Consider the following 18,488-nt stretch of genomic DNA (forward strand, 5'->3'; position numbering starts at 1 on the left):
AAAAGGTATATGAAAATAAACTTGTAAGATTACAAAAATAAAAATATTACGAATATAAAGTATATTCTGAGATTAAAGTCACTCTGATACTGTTTAAGTGACTGAGTTTAACTGCAGATTTGCCACATTCAGCATGGCGGACGCTCTGATGCATCCACAGCATAGACCAATTCATTGTTATTGTTTTGATCCTGGTTTTTTGCACATGCACGCCGGACTGGTAGGCAAATGGCAGACGCAAACAAAGAAACTGAGGAGTTCTCGACATATTTTTGTTCTTTAGATAACGTATCACAAGATCGTTATAAGAATAAGTTGATGGTTGATGGTATCAGATTGCCAGATCCTCACAGCAAAAGCCGGAAGGGATGGAGCGAGTTTGTGAAATGCCTGGCAAGTGTTCCGTACCGCGACATATACACCTACCTTATCAACACGCCCAGCCAGTACACATGAGAGAGCATGAAAGCTATAAAATCACTTGACGGCTACAATTATTCCATATCGGGACATATTCAGACATGTTTGTGTAACATACGAAAGCGGAGTCGGACACAGACGGCGCCTCAGCAAAGAGGAAGACCCGCCACCGTTAGGTTAAAAAAAACATTGTTCATAAAGGATTATTTTGGTGTTTTTGTCTTATTAATCACTTTTCACAGACTCATGCCAGAGGGTTTACATACATTGTACATGTACGTTTATTATTACGAAACGAACGTTTACATCTTGACTTAAGTATATATCCTAATTTTAATTCAGACAATTATTTAAGTAGAACAATGACTAGTACTGTAAAACAGTACTGTTTTCGCCTACCAGCGTGACCCGGATGTAGCGTGGATGTAGCTCGTGATGTCTCACGCGTGAACTGGTCTATTGGCAGAACCTGCCCAACGAGGCGTCTACGTTTATAAAAGTCTATGACAAGGAGAAGGCCAGCTGAAAGCTTTGCTAGTGCCTGGTACAACGCAGTCTTTTTGGGCCCCCCCTCTACACCTGCTGCCACACACAAACACACACACACACACACCAAGAAAAAGTCAACTTAACTATACTTCATGCCCTGGAAATCTTTGTATTTTATATTGGATATTTTCAACCCATCTATTGAATTTAGTGTACTAGTTGATCTTTTCTTCATAGGAGAACAGCAAGCACTGCAGCCAAAATATGGCCTTTTTTGAACTGCTGTATATTAGCACCAAGGGAAAGGGTACAGGGCCTTCTCCAGGTTGGGGAGGATGTGCTGTCCCTAGTGGAGGAGTTTAAGTATCTCAGGGTCTGGTTCACGAATGAGGGGAAGGTGGAGCGGGAGATCGACAGGCAGATTGGTGCGGTGTCTGTTGTGAAGCGGGCGCTGTACCGATCCGTTGTGGTGAAGAAAGAGCTGAGCCAAAAGGCAAAGCTCTCGATTTATCAGTCGATCTACGTTCCTACACTCATCTATGGTCATAAGCTTTAGTTCATGACCGAAAGAACGAGATCCCGGATACAAGCGTCCGAAATTAGTTTTCGCCGGGGAGAGGGACATCTGGGCCTCACTACTGATGCTGCTACCCCCGCGACCCGACCCCGGATAAGTGGAAGACGATGGATGGATTGATGGATGGATGAATGGATGGATGGGTTAGAAACAGGGCAGTGTCGTCCAACTACTCTGTTCTTCCGGCACTGACGGATAGCTCTCCCTCTCAGCAGAGAGCAGCGTTAAGGAGGAAACACACTGGACGTGTTGCAAAGCGCAGCAAAGCAGCATATGTGCGTCTTGACATGCTAACAATGGTGTAAATTTAGTTTAGAATTAGACGTTTTTAGAATATACTAACTAGTACATGCCTTATGCAGACGTCTTAGTTTGAACTCCACAGAACATTTTAAGTTTTTATTGTAGAAGAATGAGGACCACAGTGCCAAGAGAATCACTAGCCTGCCAATCAATTTGTTTAACTCCATGGGCAAGTGAGGGAATGGTGAACTCTGCACACACACTCCCTTCTTTCTAACAAAGCAGCCCATATGCCCTCCCAGCAGGGGCTAGCCCTGATATGGGGCCCATGTATTTAGAGACCAAGTTAAGGAATTTAGAGCTAATAGAATGAAAGGCCTAATGTCAGTGAACTGAATCTTGGTGTAATTCTTATTCATCATGCAATCCTGATGATCCAAAAAGGCCTACAGACAGACATTTCTTGTAAGTGGGACCTAACTCATCCAACAAGTAAATGTCTATATGGTACAAATCCTATTTACAGAAAAGGTCACGTGTTTTCTGCAATAATAATAATAATAATAATAATAATAATAATAATAATAATAATAATAATAATAATAACAACAACAATAATACTAATTGACCCCAGTCAACTCTGCAGCAATCGTTCACCTGGAAGACACCCCAGCAGTATCTGGGTCAGTTTGAGATGCCATCTGCCTTGAAGATTGTAGATTGAGAGAACAGGAAGAGAATACTGAAAATACACAGAAGCAGTGGTACAGGATAACGTTTTATGTCAAAGACAGATTGAGTACACAAGATATTTTTGCCATAATTCCAGTAGTGGTTTTGTCAAGGAGAGAAATTGCAAGACAAAGAAGCTAAGTCAATGGTACTATATATAGGATGAAAAAAACCTAAATATTTAGTATCAGACGTTACCTAATTACCTTAAAAGGCTTTATTTGGGAAAGAGAGGGTTAAACACAGAACGAAAGTACTAATTTAAGGATTTTCTTGACATTTTTGGCAACAGTAGCTGACTTGATGGCAGTGTTGCTGTAGGATCGATCACAAGTAGAAATTATGGTAATATGGTGAAAATTACTATAAAATAAGTTGTTTTAATGGCTAATAGTACTTAGAGAGCTATATTTTTAAAGTTACTGGTTTTCAATATGCTAAACTCTTATCGACATGTAACTGTGAAGCTTCTGTACCTTTTGTGTACTTTTGCTTTGCCAATACAGCATCCACAGAGAAAAATCTTTACCCCATATGACATTTCATCCACACCTGTCTTCTCGGTGCAACACTCCGCCACAAATCACAAACCTTTAGGACTTACGAGCTCTGTAGCGACTGCTTACCTTTCTTTAGGAATTACTAGCTTTTGCGCAAGGCTTCACCTTTTTAAGGAATTACTAGCTTTTTTAGCTTGTGCTTCTCACCTTTCTTTTAAGGGAAATTAGCACTTTTGGCTTTAAGAGCATCACCCCCCTTTCCACATAAATAGGGTGACACCTCAGATTAACTAGGAGTTAAATCTGGAGACAATTTTGTTCTACACAACACAAAATAAGCTTTTAAAATGTCTTATTAGACGAATATGCAAAGCATCTTAGGTTAAATATTTGAGCCTCCAACTTTCCTGGACTGAAAGTTAGTTTTGAAAGCGCATAACTGTGGACTTTTCGTTCAAGAAATCTGGTTTAAGCAAACATGAGGATAAGTCACAGCATCTGGAAACAGATGTGTGACAAAATTTGGTTCAGTCAGTAAGATTAACTTTACAGTTAAATCCACTCTGAGACTTGGTTATACCAGATACCTTGATTGATTCAAGCATCTGAAGGGAAGCCGAAAATTCCACACAGTCTGTTCAGTGCTCTGCTATGGTAAGCTATCAGATTCGGTTCTCTTCTCAGTAGTATTGGTGGTTATGTTCAAAGGCTAGCTTAGAATTAGGTTACAGTACACAGAGATACTAGTGGACCAGTGGTGGAGCTAACTGCGCTATTTGTGTGTTGTTGACCACCCCTTTCGGGTAATTATGTTACAATAAATGTCAGTAATTTGTGTTGTCAGTTAGGTTCGTCAGTTGGTCAGTTTGTTTGTTAGTTGTTTCTATGACGACATGACATGGCTAGCTTTATTTTCTGTGAACCACCAGTGAATGCTGTTAATGAATTAATGAATTAATTAATTTTGACTGCTCTATGTATTTATTTTTCTAATTTATTTCATTCGTAAAAGAAAGACCAGATTGTATTCAATTCATGTTGAAGATGGATTATCAAAACCACTATACAATCATGCTTAAAACATCCGAGATCAAATGACACATCCAAGATGATTTCATCCGGCTAATCATGATCCAGCTAATTGGGTTCTTCCAACACACCTGTTGTTTACGATTAGTATGGCTGGATTGAGTTATCTGAAACAACTGAGCATTCATGCGTTTGTTTAAAAGGGGAAATGTATCGATAGTAGAAACAATGATCAGCAACGCTGCTGTTGGCTGTTCAGCATGGCCAAAGAACGCCCACAGTTTTTCTCCCAAGCACAACACGAGCTTTTAATGGAAGGTTATGCCGGATTTGAGTCATTAATTAAAATGACAGGGAACACCTCAAAGTCTGCTTAAGCCAGGAGAGAGGGCTGGCAAAAAGTAGCAGACAAATTAAATGCATAAGTGCTGTCCATGTTAGATTGTTCTATCACTTTCTACAGTATGTATTTTTGCATTTTTATAATTTTATATTTACTTTGTTCTTTTATATCAGAGCCTACACGGGACCCACTAGAACATGGGGACAAGTAAAAGTGAAATACAAGAATATTCTACAAAATGGTAGCCTTTAATTATTCTGCTTTATTTTAAAAATGCACTTGTTATGTCAAGAGATCCAACTTTCAGTGTCATTCCTTAGACGCTGGAAGTAAAGGATGCGTGCAAACTGGGAATTTTAACAAAAAAATTCTTTATCTATAAAAAATTAAGTTCTTCCTTTTCCAAGTCATACACAGTTTACTAATGGAGGATATTTTTTATATTTCAGGTGATCCACAGAGTTCAGGGACCTTTTGAAAGGTGAGTATTTTTGCATGAATTAAAACAGAAATTAAATTAAGCAATTAACCGGAATTGTGATAGTTCTGCGATACTGTCGCTGGATGTCACCATGTCTGTTTATATTTGAAGTCTATTGCCAGGCCCTATGGGCTGCACTGTCGACCTTCTACTCCAACCTCAATAATAAGAACACTGGGAATTCCAAGAAGCTCTTCTCCACAATAAATCACTTCCTGAAGCCACAAGCACTCTCACTAACTGAAGCTACAGGTGAGCAATGCAATAGCTTCATTGACTTCTGTGATGAATGGTGTGGAGCCGAACCCAATATTCAGCCGAAACAGTAATACTTTTAACAGGATTTATTGAAGGAAAGGGGAACAGAAACGGGATCCAAAAGGGGTAAGGCAGAAATCCAAACACACTTGATCGGTAATGGGCGAACAGACTGGGCAGAATAAACAGAAACAGGTTAACCAAAACAGAATCAAGGTGCTGGGGCTCTTACCAAAAACAGAGAGTGCAGACGAGGAGGAACAGGAGCATGGGAATGTGAGTGTGACGAACCGACAGATAACTGAGGAGGGAGTGAGGCTTAAATAAACAGACAAAAAGGTGAGCGTAGGGAACTAATTAACCACAGGCAGGTGGAAACAATAACGACACTGACAGAAGGATAAACCTAAGACCGAGAATTACGCAAAGCACAGAATAAGAACTAATACAAAGACCGGATTACTTAAAACAATACACAGACTAAACAAGAACCTAAAACAAGACAGAATCTACAAAGGAAATAAACCCAAATGAAGGAGAGAAGTAACTTAACCAAACAATAAACCAAAACAGAACATTACAACTTCTTTAGATCTAAAGTCAACAACATCTGCTCTATGTTTCCCAGCTCCTCCTCTCCCTCTTCCCCTGCTCCGACCAACCTTGTTGGGGAGTCTGCCATCCCTCCCTTGCTTGTCTGAGGTCCAGCAGAGTTACATTGAGAAGATCATAAGAGAAATAAAGCCAACAGCCTGCTGCAGACACCCCTTCCCAACTACTTTGCTTACATCACACACCTCCATCTTCAGCCTAATCACCACTCAGGTTGTTAACCATTCACTTCAAACCACCCATGTTCTACCTGCCCTCAAAGCTGTGGTCATACGTCCCCTCCTGAAGAAACCCTCCATGGACCCAGACGACCTAGCAAACTACAGGCCTATTTCAAACCTTGCTTTTCTAGGAGTGACACTGAAAAACTAGTTCATACATTTGTTACTTCAAGACTGGACTAATGTAATTCTTTACTATTAGGAAGTCCAGGAAATGCTCAAAGCCTTCCACTGATTCTAAATGCTGCAGCAAGAGTCCTGATGCAAATTAGCAGGAGAAATCATATTTCTCCTATTTTAGCTTCCCTTCATTGGCTTCCTGTTAAATCAAGAATAGCATTTATAAATGCTCCTTCTCACATATAAAGCCGCCCTTTATATGTGAGAAGGAGCATCAAGCTCCATCATATATCAGAGGTCTGATTACCCCGTATGTTCCTAACAGAGCACTTCGCTCTCAGACTGCAGGTCTGCTGGTGGTTCCTAGAGTCTCTAAAAGTAGAATGGGAGGCAGATCCTTTAGCTATCAGGTTCCTCTCCTGTGGAACCAACTCCCAGTTTTGCTCTGTGAGGCAGACACCCTGTCTACTTTTAAGACTGGCTTAAACTTTCCTTTTTGACAAAGCTTATAGTTACAGTGGCTTAGGGTACTATGAGCTATTTCTCTAGTTATGCTGGAGGTTTTCCTTCCTGTTAAAGGGGAGTTTTCCTCTCCACTGCTGCTTCATGCTTGCTCAGTATGAGAGTTTGCTGCAAAGCCACTGTAGCTCTACGCTCTTTCAGGAGGAGTGAGTGCTGCTTGTCAAGACACAATGCAATCTATTGGGTTTCCTTAGGAAACATTTTGACCAATCTGTCTGAATGATATGATTAAATTTGATTTTGTGAAGTGCCTTGAGATGACATTTGTTGTGAATTGGGTCTATATAAATAAAATTGAATTGTTCTAAATTCCACCATAGGGCAAAATGTATATCTATGGGAGACTACCCAGGTAAAACCGAAACATATGCCTCTCTGTTCGCATCAAAGCCTTGATTCTCAAGACTTACCACACCAGACCAAGGTGGAACTCTCTGGAAGGTGTGCATCCTGTTACGTCTGGCATAACTTAATACATTATTTTACAAAAATTGCATCATGCTGACAGTCAAACATGAAAGTGGTGGTGTGTATGGATGTATGAATGGAAGGACTTGATGTCTACCAGAAGGAGAAAGTTCAGCAATCAGTGTGTGACCTTATGCTGATTTGGTTTATGGAGTAGGACAATGATCCCAAGCACACAGGCTACCTCTTATGGCTGAAATAAGAAAATAATGTTTTGGAGAGACCTACTCAGAATCGGGTTGAAATGCTGTTTAATAACCTTAAACATGCCAGTTATGCACTAATATCCTACAATGTTGCTGAATTAAAATAACTCCACAAAGCAGAGTGTGCTAAAACACTTAACTGCTTTTGATAACATATGTTTACACAGGTTATTTTAGTTTTTCATTAACATTTATTTTATAATCTGAAACATTTAGGTGTGAAGAAAAAAGGCAGCAGAACTCTGGGGAGCCAAGAAAAAAATTCAGTCATATATTTGATCAAAGCAAACATAGATAGAGGAGAAAAGGACATGTTAAATAACATATAAAAAGTGACTTTGTCTAATTCAAACCGAGGACATTTAAACTATAACTGTAACTATAACTAGTTTAAATGTAAAAACTAAGTATAACATTTAAACTATAACTTTTTACTGTTGTAGAGAAATACTTGGTCACATATTTTTATTCAATATCTAAGAGAATTACACTTAGACCTAGTGCAAAACATGGCTTTTGAATATATTTGAAGAACAAATAATTATGCAGCTTTGTTGACATTTCTGTCATTTATTTATGTCTATGGAGAGTCACACTGTCTCAAGTGTTAGGTAGATTAACAACTGTTTCAACACCCATTAGAATAAATCATATTATTCCTGTAAATTATTAAATTGTCTCTCAGTGATGGATTAGTGGTTATGACACTTTCACAATGTTTGGTTATGTGTTGGGCAATATGTTTAATTTATCTTATTATTCAATGAAACCCTTTCCTAATAAGTAAAAAATAAGCCAATTAAAATGAAACCACTAATAGATAGCAGTTTAAACCCATTTATTTAAGGGGATTTACAGAAAAGAATTATCCTTTGGTCCCATCGCTTTTACATCTGTGAGCCATTTAATGCCCAGCCCTTAATCAAAAAGCTGATTGTTTTCACCCAATAAAACTATTTCAAAATAGTTGTTAATCTGCTTCTCCAGTGGAGTCTGTTGTGGTCAGACATAATCTTCCCTAGTCTGACTGAGCTGCATAATCCTAGCCCCTCCACCTTTATTGGATCCCTGTTGGCTGCTGGATGTGTGACCCCCCTCCCTTCTGGCGTAGCTTCTGTACTGTATGAGTCTGCCCTGGGGGCTAAACAATATGGTCGTATTTTTAGTTATTTAAAACTAAAATCTGTCTCTGAAAGCAGAGCTGCATTGTCTGTCTGAAATGAGTAATGATGGTGTTGCTTCATTTTCTCTCCATTTTATTTTTCATCTCTATGTTTTCACTATTGCCTGTTCTCACTTTTTTCTGAAATGTTCTTCCCTATATTTGGCTGTTTTTTTTACTTTTCCAATGTCCACATCCAAGCTGTTATTTTTTTTTTTTTATCATTTCCTCCTTCTCGAACCAAATTGAAGACCATCATGAACTGACAAATGTTCTGTATTTTTTTATTCCCAGACTTGGATGTAGCAATGAGCTACCAAATGTCATTAGTGAGCTCAGACAGAGTGGAACTTTGCTGCTAAAATACAGCCGTTAGAGATGCAGTGACATGGAAGTGACTGACAGCTGGTCTGGTTGACAATGAATAGAGGATCAATAGCACGTCAACAGACCGTCCTGATTTGTAGGAGGTGGGGGTGGGGGTTGCAACTGCTTTTTTTTTAATGCGGCAGAGGACTGCAGACCGGAGTCGAACCAGGGTCAGCCGAGCCTCTATCATTCTTGAGACGCTCAGCATTTTGCATTACCTGCAGTTTGACCGCCCTCTGCTGACATATTTAAAGAAAAGCGTCTTTAGATGATAAATATATCATCTAAATTCATCATGAAATAAATAAATATATATTTAAATAATTAAATGTACCATTTATTTGTTTAATACATCATTAAATAATTAAATATACCATCAATTTATAAAATTGATAGTTAAATAATGGAATTAACCACTAAATAATAAACTTTTTCACTGATCACATTAAAAATTAAATGTAATTTTTAATCATAAATTTATTTGAATACACATGCAATTATTACACTCTGTATTTATTGATTTTATGGCTTCCATGCAGTAGACTCATCATATAATTATTTAAAGTGTCAAATTAAATCAAACTCAGTGGTTGGGATTGGGGGAGGGAGGGCTTCTATAGAGACCCTAACGTCTGATTGGCCACTTTACACGGCAAGACAACTTCTTCTAAGTTTGGTATGACTCGGAGGTCAATATTTTCACAACCTTCAGACAGGATCAATGTTAGCCCCATCGACTGACTAACACTGTCTAATGCTTTCTCTGAATGTATTAGAATATGTTGACTGATCTATGGATTGTAAAAGGTTAGAGTTGCCCGCCCAGAATTTGTTGTAAATAAATTGATAAATTACTGAAGTTATGTCTGCATGTCCCAGCGTAAATATTAACCTCACATTCATAAAAAACTTGGAATAAGTTGTCTTGACTTGCTATGTAAAGCAGCCAATCAGACTTCATGATCTCTATAGAAGCCACCTTAATCCCGCCCACTGACTCTGATGGATGTAGTGGACAGTATAAATAATTTAATTATCACAGTGCTTTATTAAAGCCATGAAATATGTGTGTATAAATTAATTTATTTTAGAAAATGACAATTATTTAATGTCAGTTTTAAAAAAGTATATTTAATGGCACATTTACTTTTTTACTGGTGTATTAAATAAATTATACATTTAATAATGGGACATTTAATTTTACAATGATTTAATGTTTTTTATATATTTCATTGTAATTTCACAGTTATTCATTTATTTAATGATATACTTATCTGTTTAATTGTGTACCTTTTAACACTGCATAGCTCTTGAGTAAAGTGGAGATGTATATATATATATATATATATATATATATATATATATATATATATATATATATATATATATATATATATATATACATATATACATATATACATTTATAGTTATTTGAGACTATAAATTTCTAAAAGTTTGGTCATTTTCATAATATTAACTAAATCTCACTTAAGGTAAAATTTGTTGTTTGGCATGTTTACCTTTCATTCTCATAATGCACTGTTCAAAGAGATGAATGCTGAACATATCTTTGTGTGTGAATATGTAGTCGTGTTTGATATTTGTTATTGTAGGGCCATGTTGTCAAGAAATACTTTCAGGCCTCACTTGGTGAAAACAAAAGACCATCTGTGAGTAGAAACAATGCCTCAGCTACCATGGGTTACAGTGCTGTACAAATATGCTGCTATTCTCCATAGGACATTGTCCCTGTGGTAGAGAGAGTAAAATGAAATTAAGCTAAATATGAAATTAAATGCATAACACAAACACACACACACGTACATACTTATTCAGGACTTTGCACTGACTTACTTGGACTTCTATTCATAGCCCTTTCTATGGCCTTACATTGACCTTAACTCTAAACCTAACCATTACAAGTGCATACCTAACCCCAGCCTAGCTAGGGTTTCTCAACAGGGGGGCACTTAGAGAACGACTGTGGCTTGAGTAGCTGTCTTGCAATTGGAAGGATGTGGGTTTAATTCCAGCTTCTCCTTGCCACATGTTGATGTGCCCCTGGGCAAAGCACTTAACCCCAACTTGCCTACTGAGCTGCATATTGGTGTTTGAATGTGTGCACATTAGTGAATGCGATTGGATGAATTTGGCTATAGTGTACAGCGCTTTGAGTGGTCAGCATGACTGGAAAAGTGCTATATAAGTTCAGTCCATTTACCATTTAGAGGACGACGGGTATGGAGGACCAAGTCTTCCATATTTAAAAATAAATACAGAAATAAATAAATTCTCAATAAATAAATAAGCATACAATTAATTGCCACCAAATTAATAATTAATTAATAATAATTACTAATAGGTAGAAATTAAATTATACAGTGAGACATAAATGTATTAGAGCTGTCAGTTTTAACGCATTATTAACGCGTTAACTTTGTTAGACCATAATGCAGACAATTTTTTTTGTCGCCGTTAATCGCGCGTCAAAACACACACACCGTTTCCTAATGTTTTTCCCCCCGCCGTGCTCTCCGGACTGTGTTTCTTTTACCCTCTGCGCTTTCCGTAGTTTCAAGAGTGCTAGAGAACTGTAGCGAAAGAGACCCGTGCTCACTTTTGCCAAATACCGTTTATTTCATGCGACTTTGGGCTTCTTTTTTCTAAAAGCGCTTCTAAATTTCACGAATCACGGGTTGCGTTTTTTTTGGGCAGGTTTCTAAAAGTGAAATCGCTTAATTGGGCTCTAAAATAAGTGACGAAATAGGGGTTATTATGAGACCTGCCTGCACTAGACACCTTGAGTGTATCCAGCTGAAATATCCCTCCGCCATAGGAGCCGACGGTAGTAAAGGCAGACAGAGCAACTCTGCACGTATTTTCTGCAGTTTACGGAGCAATAACCGGGGATAACTACAGAAAGTAGATTAGGCGGTGCAGATCACCATTTTAAGCAGAGATTGTTTCTGAAGATGAGTTTTTGCACGTTGATAACATTGCAGAAACCCCAACCCATAAACCGTACTTTAATGCTTATTAATTTGTTGTTTCTGTATTTGACAAACTAAGGCTGAATCACGTTGCCAAATTAAGTACCTGGAGTTACTTAACAGCTGCTAAACAGTCTCTTTCAGCCGCTGGCAATATTTCAGTATTAAGCTCCTGGCCCAGTTGCAAGCAAAGTGTAAGACTGGAATGACCTGGAAATTTTAAACCTTTTTCCAGGCTTAAACTCTGAATATGGATATAAACAGCAAGCAAAAATATTCAAAGAAATTATTGTTGTTGGTGTGAAAGCTGAGAATTAGATGTGTGTGAGAGAGTAAAAAAAATTAACAAAACTTGTAATGAAATGTACAATTTATTAATAATTTGTATGTTTATGCATAATACCATGTCTATCTTTGTTTAATAGGCAAAAAAATATATCGGCATGAAAGCAGGTATTTATTTACACATTTGTTTGCACATTGTGTAAACATCAGGGCGTCATGATTAGTCTATTAGCCATTATAGTCCAGAGTTTTAACATTTGGCACTAGGATATTTTCATTTCAATTCTGAAAAGTGCTTGAAAAATAAAATAAAAATATTTTTTGTACAAGCATGTATTTTATTAGTGTTATTTATTGCAAAATTGCATATTAAAATGCCCAAACTGTCATGAACCAGAGACAGAGGGACCCAGTATTCAGGCCGGACAAGGAGATGAATGAAAAAAAAACTGGTTTAATTAAGGCGATCTAGACAATACAGGGGCAGGCAGAACTCAGTGGTCGGAATGACAGTCCAAAAACGGTACACAAAATGGCAGTCCAGAACAGGCAGGAATACAAACAGGGATAAGGCAAGCTCTGATAATACAAGGGCAGAATCAGGTCGGCAAAACGAGTGAGCAGTCAGACAGGGCAGGGAAAAACAGGTTCAGGATGGCTCAGACGTCAAAAAGGCAATTGGGTAATATCAACAGACATTATGGATGCTGGACAAAACTCACCAAAGGCTTGTAAAGACAATGATCTGGCCGAGTGCAGGAGACAGAGGCAGATATAAGTAGGGGAGTGAGCAGGTGAACAGAGTGAAACTAATTAAAAGAATGGGTGGAGCTGATCAGGGAAGACAAAATGGCTGCAACTAAACTGAAGCTGATTGAATGGTAACTGGTGAAGGGTAGTGAGAGCAAGACAAAAGAATGCTGGCAGGTGAACTGAATAAAGGCTGGTGACAAGTGATCAGAGCAGGCCAGAAGAAAAGTACAAAATCAAACCACATTAAAACCCAAACTATTCCATTAACCAAAACTAGTACAGAACCTAAACCTAAGACAGAATTGATTACATAAAAGAATCACTAAACCAAAACAGAACTTAAACTAATCCAGAACCAAAATCACCATAAAGACCAAACAGAACATAAGCAAATAATAAAAACCCAAATCATGACAGAGCCCCTCCCTCAAGGGCGGATTCCAGACGCCCTAAAGAAAAAAATAAATAAATCAGAATCAAAAAAACAAACCAGACCGGGCGGGTGGAGGGAGGTACAGGACGGAGGGTCAGAGTCAAAAAAAAGAAAACTGTCTAAGCAAGAATCCAAACCAAAATCCAAACAAAAACAACCCAAACAGGGCGATCTGTCCAATGGACAGACCCCAATAAGTCTGGAGGGAGTCCCAAAGAAATGGCCCCGGCGTGTCGGTATGTCCGGTGCCTGGCTACAGAGCAGGGCCCTTCGAGGGCGGAGTCGACGAAGCAAGCAGTGCCCTTCGAGGGCGGAGTCGACGAAGCAAGCAGTGCCCTTCGAGGGCGGAGTCGACGAAGCAAGCAGTGCCCTTCGAGGGCGGAGTCGACGAAGCAAGCAGTGCCCTTCGAGGGCGGAGTCGACGAAGCAAGCAGTGCCCTTCGAGGGCGGAGTCGACGAAGCAAGCAGGGCCCTTCGAGGGCGGAGACAACGAAGCAAGCAGGGCCCTTCGAGGGCGGAGTCGACGAAGCAAGCAGGGCCCTTCGAGGGCGGAGTCGACGAAGCAAGCAGTGCCCTTCGAGGGCGGAGACGACGAAGCAAGCAGGGCCCTTCGAGGGCGGAGTCGACGAAGCAAGCATGGCCCTTCAAGGTCTTTCGGAGGCCGGCGTCGGAGCAGGTCTTTCGGAGGCCGGCGTCGGAGCAGGTCTCTCGGAGGCCGGCGGCGGAGCAGGTCTCTCGGAGGCCGGCGGCGGAGCAGGTCTCTCGGAGGCCGGCGGCGGAACCGGACCCGACGCCTGGAGAGAGAGAGAGCATAACCCGGTGCCGGACTACGAGCTAGAAGAGGCGCCTGGCTACAGAGTTCAGGAGGCGCCTGGTAACAGAGTTCAGGGGATGCAGGCCCCGGGCTACAGGCTTCAGGAGGCCCCGGGCTACAGGCTTCAGGAGGCCTCGGGCTACAGGCTTCAGGAGGCCCCGGGCTACAGGCTTCAGGAGGCCCCGGGCTACAGGCTTCAGGAGGCCCCGGCCTACAGGCTTCAGGAGGCCCCGGCCTACAGGCTTCAGAGGGGACCTGGCAACCTAGGCGGAAAAGCAACTCCCGCACGCCTGACTCGAACTGAGAAATCGAATTCTGCACAACAGACCGCCGCTGTTTGTCGGCCGATGGGTCCATGTTAGGGCCAGATCATTCTGTCATGAACCAGAGACAGAGGGACCCAGTATTCAGGCCGGATAAGGAGATGAATGAAAAAAAACTGGTTTAATTAAGGCGATCTAGACAATACAGGGGCAGGCAGAACTCAAGTGTCGGAATGACAGTCCAAAAACGGTACACAAAATGGCAGTCCAGAACAGGCAGGAATACAAACAGGGATAAGGCAAGCTCTGATAATACAAGGGCAGAATCAGGTCGGCAAAACGAGTGAGCAGTCAGACAGGGCAGGGAAAAACAGGTTCAGGATGGCTCAGATGTCAAAAAGGCAACTGGGTAATATCAACAGACATTATGGATGCTGGACAAAACTCACCAAAGGCTTGTAAAGACAATGATCTGGCCGAGTGCAGGAGACAGAGGCAGATATAAGTAGGGGAGTGAGCAGGTGAACAGAGTGAAACTAATTACAAGAATGGGTGGAGCTGATCAGGGAAGACAAAATGGCTGCAACTAAACTGAAGCTGATTGAATGGTAACTGGTGAAGGGGAGTGAGAGCAAGACAAAAGAATGCTGGCAGGTGAACTGAATAAAGGCTGGTGACAAGTGATCAGAGCAGGCCAGAAGAAAAGTACAAAATCAAACCACATTAAAACCCAAACTATTCCATTAACCAAAACTAGTACAGAACCTAAACCTAAGACAGAATTGATTACATAAAAGAATCACTAAACCAAAACAGAACTTAAACTAATCCAGAACCAAAATCACCATAAAGACAAAACAGAACATAAGCAAATAATAAAAACCCAAATCATGACACAAACAGGCTATTACACTTTCAGAAATAAAAGAATAAAATATGTGATTAATTTGCGATTAATCTCGAGTTAACTATTGACATTATGCGATTAATCACAATTAAAATTTGTAATCGTTTGACAGCCCTAAAATGTATATATCTCTTTTAATTAGCATCTTTATTTATTCGCCTTTGTAATAATTACCTTATTTATTTATTGTCCGTTATAATCTTCAACTTTATTTGTTAATTACTTTTTTTTAAGTATTTATTTATGTGCATGTTATAATATTGTTGTCTGTTTTATTCTTCCTTTGCATTTTTTACCCTATATATTTCTATGATGCTATTTATTTCTGCCTGTCCTTTTTACATTTCTGTATGCATTTCTGCCTCATTATGCAAATGAGGAGGGGCTGTGTCTTAAGGGCTCAACTTCTGCCCATTGGTTGTTTAGCATTTTACTGTATCGGTCAAATCTACATGGCTTTTCCCCGACATGAAGCATTGTTTAGTAATGTCAAACTCAGTAGGCAGACATTCAGTGTCCGACCTCTTAAGGGAAGCTGCTAATAGACTGGAAGAATTAGAACGCTGTACCCAGGGTCCAAAATTAACACTCGCCAGACGCCAAATGCAAGTAAATTTCCCGTTTGGCGAGTGAATTTCAGAGGGCTAGCTGCCACATGGCAAGTAAATCTTTGTGCCAAATAAATAAAAAATATACTAAGCCCATCTGGGCTGCGGATGATCCATTCACAGTTCTGTCCATCCGGAAGATCCAGGATGAGTTCGGGGCACAGTTCCAGGTTCGGTACATGGTCAAGCGGACAGACAGGCAAGCTCGGAAGTCAGGTCGCAGGTCTGGTTTGGTACACAGGCAGGCGGTCAGGTCAGGCGGAGATCAGAAGGTCAGAGACAGGCAAACAGGTCAAGGAGGGGTCAGGCATGCTCAGAGGTTGAAAGGCGCAACTGGTCAGGATCAGGTAATCAAAATCAGAAAAACGCTGGAATAAGTCTAACCTATGGCTCGTAATAATCTGGCACTGATGACTGGTCTGCAGGCTGGTTAAATACTGACAGATGCAGGTGAATCAGGTGAGTGGTAACGAGGAACAGGACAGAGCTGAGCCTCTCTGACTTAGAGGTAATTCCTCTAAGGCACACAATTAAGAGATGGAGGGGAGGGGGACGACAAGATATTTCCTGCTTCTGAAAAGTTTTATGTTTTTGTTTTTAAAATTATCAAAAAACGTACTTTTAAAGAACTGAAACATAGACTAAGCTTTTTTGCACTATTCTGTTTTTATTCTATTTTTACCCTGACCGGAGTCCTGATTAATTCTGAGCTCAATGCCCATTCCTCCCCTTTCACAGAGACGCTGGACGCAGTGGGAGAAGAAGCACAGCAACCTGATTAAGTCTGGCTGATAAAGTCCCTGCCATCAGTGCCCGGTGAACAACAAAACTGAGTGGAACTCTGGATAAAAAAACTGCAGAGAGATTCTGCCTTCCCCCCTATTCAAGATCGTTGAATAAAAAACAAGCCCAGGACCATTAATTCAATTCAAAAGCTATGGGGCGAGGTAGGAGATGTAGCCGAGGAAAAGGAAAGAGGAGTCATGACCTCATGTGTGTTTCCACTGTCGGGAAAAGAGACATTTATGATACGAACTAGTAACACTGACTGGGGTATGGATGTGAAGGATGATCATATTCTTAGCAGTTTTGAAAAGGTGAGGTGTAGCACACACAAACAAAGATTCTGAAAAAAGCTCAAATTAAAGATATTTGTAGGAGTGGAAGAAGTATGAAAGTGATTGCCTGAATGGAGAAATGCTTCTTAATGAAAGAAGAAATTACAAATCTGATGATAAGAAAAGGTTAATTCCTCTCCACCTGCATTTTCCATGGTAATACCAGCAAAGATAATCTCACTACCACGACAAACTTCCGGTTACAAAAAGAAAAAAGGACAAAAGGAGTCAGAACAGCAAAAAAGATCAATGCAGAAGGTTATGACTGTGTTCAAATGTGTGGTAATTGTTGTTTATATTGGACAGGGACTGAGATCCAGTTTAAATGATGATGATGATGATGATGATGATGATGATGATGATGATGATGATGATGATGATGATGATGATGATGATGATGATGGAAGGGGGAAAAGGGGAAAATGAGATAGATTTTTCTGTCTCTTTGCAGCAAGATGACTGCTGTACTTGACAGACACAGATCTCGGGTCTCTGCGGTTGGACTGGGGAAGAATCCTTAGTTTCAACAGGGTGGTAAGTAATGATCTGAATACCTAACTTGGTTTACGTTCTGGGTGATTGTTTTGAGCTAGCAAAATATTTCACAACACGGGCTAAAAATATAAAAACAGAATCAAACTCTAATCTTCCAAAAGAAACGTTCAGATTTTATGCATTGTGTTTAAATACACTATACATAGTTGAAAAAGACAGCAAAAAAGACTAGTTTTGTTTTTCCCCAACAGCAAAACTTCTGTTAATACAAAAGGCCACAGGTGTATAAATTCCAGCAGCTGTACTAGGCATTACCGAGAAAACTGGGAGGAGTTCTCAGCTCCAGTGAAGAGGTCAATCTCGTGACCAACCTCTGCATGAACCGTGTTGATTCTACATTATTTGGCATCATCCCACAGGGGTGACAGCTGAAGATAATAATGGGGGTTTTCTGTATGGAAGTGAGTCTGTAAGTACCTGGATCCAAGCACCTGTAGGTGTTTGTTAGAGTGCGCTTGTGCAAGTTAGGTTTATGCTTGAATAGTGGTTGTGAAGAGCCAAAGAACTGTCCCCCAGAGCACCGAGGCAGATGCCAGGGGAACTAAAACTCCAGAAGCCCAAAGGGACTTTCAAAGTAAAGGTGTCCAAGATTAACCTGACTTGTGCCAGACGTATGTTGCTCCGCCTAGCTCCACTTACATACAACTGGGACATCGCCCATTGAAAGTGATTTCTCCAACCAATTTTATTGTCTGGCCAATCAGGACGCAGGGCTGGAATTTCATAGATGTGACGTAGTGGAGACGCGACCATGACGTGAGACTGTTTTGATAGCAATGGCGGCTCGTCGAGGAAGCAAGCGTTAACACTGATGCTGCTATTTCTTCCATGTTGCCCAATCTACCTAATATTGTTTCATTAAAAGAACATCAGAGAACGGCTCTGAAGGCTTTTGTTGGTGGAAACCATGTTTTCGCCCTTCTCCCGACTGGATTTGGCAAGTTTTGTTTTCCGGGGCGTGTCCGCGTCCGCGTCCCGGAGCGGTGAGCGGTTAGCATGAACAATGTTAG

At 40.3% G+C, this 18,488-nt stretch overlaps 1 long non-coding RNA gene across 1 annotated transcript; it reads left to right on the plus strand.

Annotated features, from left to right (window-relative positions):
- Positions 1-4,933: 4,933 nt before the first annotated feature.
- Positions 4,934-17,540, plus strand: LOC118558853. The gene is made up of 3 exons (XR_004928520.1): positions 4,934-5,066; positions 16,544-16,902; positions 17,375-17,540. It is a non-coding gene; the product is annotated as an uncharacterized LOC118558853 (long non-coding RNA).
- The last annotated feature ends 948 nt before the right edge of the window (positions 17,541-18,488 follow it).

The sequence above is a fragment of the Fundulus heteroclitus genome, unplaced genomic scaffold (genome assembly GCF_011125445.2).
Source record: "Fundulus heteroclitus isolate FHET01 unplaced genomic scaffold, MU-UCD_Fhet_4.1 scaffold_166, whole genome shotgun sequence".
NCBI classification, from domain to species: domain Eukaryota; kingdom Metazoa; phylum Chordata; class Actinopteri; order Cyprinodontiformes; family Fundulidae; genus Fundulus; species Fundulus heteroclitus.